This window comes from Gekko japonicus, unplaced genomic scaffold (assembly GCF_001447785.1).
Source record: "Gekko japonicus isolate JY-2015 unplaced genomic scaffold, Gekko_japonicus_V1.1 scaffold400, whole genome shotgun sequence".
In the NCBI taxonomy this organism is placed as follows: Eukaryota; Metazoa; Chordata; class Lepidosauria; order Squamata; family Gekkonidae; genus Gekko; species Gekko japonicus.
Genome location: NW_015165246.1, coordinates 1,158,353 through 1,163,122, shown reverse-complemented (window position 1 = coordinate 1,163,122; position 4,770 = coordinate 1,158,353).

Sequence of the window (4,770 nt, the reverse complement as noted above, 5' to 3'; positions counted from 1 at the left end):
CTGCTTTCTCTCCCCCCAGCAGTGGTGGCAGGGTCCCCAATAGCTGGCAGGAGCACTGAAGCAACTGCAGGGCCCCCTTCTGGTAGCTGCTGTGTACTTTGTTTGGGGGGATTTAACCCCCCCATGTGTTTTTTATGTTTTTAGATTTTTCTGCAAAAGTGGGGGTCCCCCTAAATTTGGAGGAAAATCTCCTTTTTCTCAGTATGTGTCCGATCTGCAGATTTAGGTATCTGCATATCTGTCCACGCTTGAGAAATAGATATATAGATGTATTTTATTTGTTTGCAACTTACTGCTTAAATGTCAACTATCTCAAGTCTAAGGAGATAAAGTAAGTTATAAATTTGGTAAGAAAATAAATAAATCTCCTATAATGAGCCAATTTACTTCAGGGACTATGTTAAACTTGAAATTGTACATATAATGCTGTGTGTTATAGTTTCAAGCCCCTTTACTGAGCAACCTTATTTCATCCAAGAAAGTTATTCAAAGTTATTGGGTTGTTTTTCTGTTTACCTGAAGCCTCACCTGGCAGGCACCACTGCTTTCAGAAGCCACTTCAGGCCTCTCTGTCAGGTAGTGGGCTGGGACAGAGACCACACTGGTCAATCTACACAGCAGGTTGCCTCTTTTAAGTGGCACTTAAAGCCCTGGCCTCCACAAAAGTTTCCACAAATTTGGGGGAACTCGCTGTGTTAGCGTAAGCCTTCCTTCTCCCCTTCCTCTGAGGTATTCTAGCCTCTGTTTCAATGGCTGTTGAACTGGGGAGTCATTATTTTTTGGGAAGTTTTATTGATCTTTAAGGACAGTGAGACTCTCAAGGCAGGAATATAAGAGAACAGCTGCTCTTTTCTTCCTGCCTTCTGACGCCTGGCATGTGGGCAGCAGATGTCTGAGGTCAGGAGTCTGTGGCTGCTTTGGTGGCACCGCTGTGTGCCAGTCGTTGGGCATGAGCAGCAGGCTGCTCTAGGACTGGTGGAGGCTGCCAGAACAGCTCTGGAGGATACCGGATCTGTCGCTATCCCAGGGTGGGAGGTTCCCGTTAGTTTATTTCCCTTCTATGAAATGGCTGTTGGGTGATAATGAGCGGGGCACTGGCATGGCAGTGCCACCAACAGCAGAGCCCTAGGATGGGGATGCAAGCCAGCCGCCTCATTTACTCCCAAAGCTAACGACAAAATTACCTAGATGAAGTTACAGAATACAGGTAGAGGCTCCAGTGTTGATCCAAACATGCAGAAACAAAAGCCATGTAATGCCTTTTATTAAGACCAACCAAAATGCATCAAATGGCGGAGCCAGGAAGACGCTGGGAGTGTGGAAGGCGCAGGCGCGGCGGAGCCTCAATGGATGGAGCCGGAACCGCACCGGAAGCGCGCAGAGCGCCAGAGAGGCCCGCTGACCCGCCACTGGAAAAGATCACAGACAGAAGGAGAATGAGGCCAGAAGAAGGCGAGCCGACAAGCCGTTCCAGAAAGAAGAAGATCGAATAACGTCCCTTCACTGGGTGCTGTTAGGACATTCCCCACCCCAGCATATATGTGGCCATAGGTAAGGGATAACGGTTAACTGTAAGCCGCTCAGAGACCCTCTGGGGGGTTCAAGCGGGGTAGCAAGTTGAAAGATAAACAAACAAATAAATAAAATAAATTCGAGAAGCGATCTGGATCTGTACTAAAAGCAGCTACACTTTTAAAGGGACAGTACGTGGATCATAGAGATATATGAATGGCAAGTTTAGTTTTTTGTGGCTGGACTAGCAAGCTAATAGAAAAGCGGTTTCTTTGTAAAGGGTTCGCTACCCTAACTTTATATGATCTGCTTGCTAAGAGAAAGGTTAGAATATCCAATGAGCATGTTGTAATTGCAACAAAAGGAAAGACTCTTTTGATCTAAGGAAGCAAAAATCTCCCAGGAAAAAAAGGAACTTGGTTCATATAATGAATGGAGAGATCCAGACTTATAGAAACTAAAAGATAATTGAAGAAAGAAGATACATCGAAGACGGAAGAAGAAAAACGTGTTGTAATGTTCTTACTGAGGGAACATTGGTTTTAAAAGATGCCTGGAGGGGGGGGGAGTAAAGCGTGGTGATGCTAAACTTTTCTTAAGGGCTGTAATTATTGCATTATAGCTTTGGAACTACTCTCTATTCAGTCAGATAAGCAGGTTTTGTCAACAGAAGCGATGATTGGCGGGCACTCTTCATGTTTGAAAGCAAATGTATAAGAGTAATAACTATGTTTTAAGCATTGTATAACCTCCATTCTTGGGTTTTTAGTTAGGTTTTCTTTACTTTTTCCTATAGATTGTAGATCCCCCCCCCCAATTTCTGTTGTAGTTTTATAGAAATGCAAATAAAAAATTCCCCCCTCGGGGGGCTTAAAAAAACAACAAAATGCATCAAATTCTTTGGATAATAAGAATAGCATAAAACAGACAAAACAAAGTTGCATAATACAATAGCAGTAAACTGAAGTAATAACAAAATTAGAATCAAATAATACAGGGAGCTGCGGTGGCTCAAGTGGTTAAGACGCAGAACTGCAGGCTGTGGAAGGTTAGTAGTTCAGCAGTTCGAGAGCCGAGTGTGCTGCATGACGGAGTGAGCTCCTGTCTCTAGTTCCAGCTCCTACCAACCTAGCAGTTCGAAAGCAAGAAATTGAAAGTAGATAAATAGGTACCACTTCGGTGGGAAGGGAACAGCGTTCCGTGCACCTTGGTGTTTAGTCATGCCAGCCACATGAACACGGAAACGTCTTTGGACAGCGCTGGCTCTTCGGCTTTGAAACGGAGATGAGCCTAGAGTCAGATTCGACTGGCTTTCGAGCAAGGGAACCTTTACCTTTAATACAGGTACAAGTGACAGGTGGCTCTCTTAAATGATTAGAATTAAGAGGATTTTATTAAAAGAGTAGTAGATTCAGGTAAGAAGAAACCCATTAGATCACTAATTCTTCTGAAGCAGACAAAGTTTTCTGGAACAGTTGTATTGCAAGGATTAATTGATTCAATGAAGAACAAGGTAATTTGTCCTTCAGAAGAGATAAACCAATTATGGCAGACCCCTGCTTCTTCTTCAACGTGAGACAGATTTCTCTGCCAAAACGCTGTTCCCCGCTGTGACTGAGCAGCCTCTTTGTAGCGGGTTTTAATAATGAAATAATAACTTTCTGCGCTTCCCACCCCATGATAGAGAAGTTATTTGGCTTTTGTCCAGTCTAGAGATTTATTGTAGCTAAGCAGGAGCCCTCTTATAAATTCCTTTGGAAATGGCACTTGGTATGAAGTAAAGTTCAAACAGAAAGGTTGATTTTATTGAACAGGCACAGTTGGGTTAGGAATAGGGCAGAGGATGAGAAGCTGAGGTAAATTTGGTTGTTTATACAAATTATAATATTGTGAACAGGCAACAGAGTATAGTTGAAGCTTATGTTCTTAGACGCTCAGTACTTAACTGTGAGAGGTTTGTTTGCCTTGGAGATTTCTTTCAGCAACAATGTGTCTTAATAAAGTTTCATATAACTATCTGAGTTTCCTGGATGTTAGTACTGTCTTCCTGTATTGAAACACTTCCCTTGTGAAAGTATAACTTTCCCTTTTTACCCTTGAGGAGTCCAAGACAGTTTCCCTTTTCACCCAAACCAAGGGACCCTTCTGAGTTGAACCCTCTGAATAACTGGGTAAGAAATATCCTCCTCCTTTTAGGAGCGATAATCCTTTTTCTGTTTGGCTAGACTGGCAGTTTCCAACCTCCTGTCCAGTCCCTCCTGTCAAGCCTAAATCCCCAGTCCTGGAGACTGAATAAACGGGATTCATCTAGGGCTGCTTTCCGAACTTTCCCACAAATATGATGGTAGACAGAGAGTGGAAGGAGTTGTGTCCCTTCACTTCCCAAGTGACTTGTCTGGTTCGCTCAGACTGACACACACACCCCTCCTGACTGGCAACTGCCAAGCCAAAGTCCAAACGAACAGCTGACAAGTCTTTTTGAAAGCTCTCCTCAGCTGGCCCTGACCAATCAGAGGATGGGGGGGGTGCACACTGTGCAGTGAGGCACTGACCCCTAATCTCCCAGCTCTCTGAATTTGATGCACGAAGCATCCTGCTTTTGGAGATCAGTTCATCACACAATGAAATCCTAAGAACACTTTTTTGAGAGTAAGCCACATTGAACACACTTGAGTAAGATTCTGAGTAGACCTGCTCTGGACTGGTCTTGTTGTCAAGTAATTCATGCAGAAGAAGAAGAGTTGGCCTTATGCCCTGCTTTTCACTACCTGAAGGAGTCCCTAAACAGCTTACAATTGCCTTCCCTTCCTCTCCCCACAACACCTGTGAGGTAGGTGGGGCTGAGAGAGCTCTGAGAGGACTCTGACTGACCCAAGGTCATCCAGCTGGCTGCATGTGGAGGAGGAGTGGGGAATCAAACCCCATTCTCCAGATTAGAGTCCTGCTGCTCATAACCACTGTACCAAACCGGCTCTCAGATCAGATCAGGCCAAGCCAAGTAGTTGTTTGAATCAATTAATGATTGTAACTTTCTCAGAGAACAAAATGACCTCATAAAATCCCTGATTCTTTGAGGAAGATACCCCCCCCCAATAGCTGTGTATTTCAGGGAGTGACAAATCAAGCCAGGCTCCTCCATTCTCCCCCCCAAAATCAATTATCTTCAGCAGTAAAGCTAGAGTGGTCAGTTCATTCGAAAGTGGGGAAAAAACAGTCAGTGATATAATTTGGCCATTCGGGTTTATATATATATATATA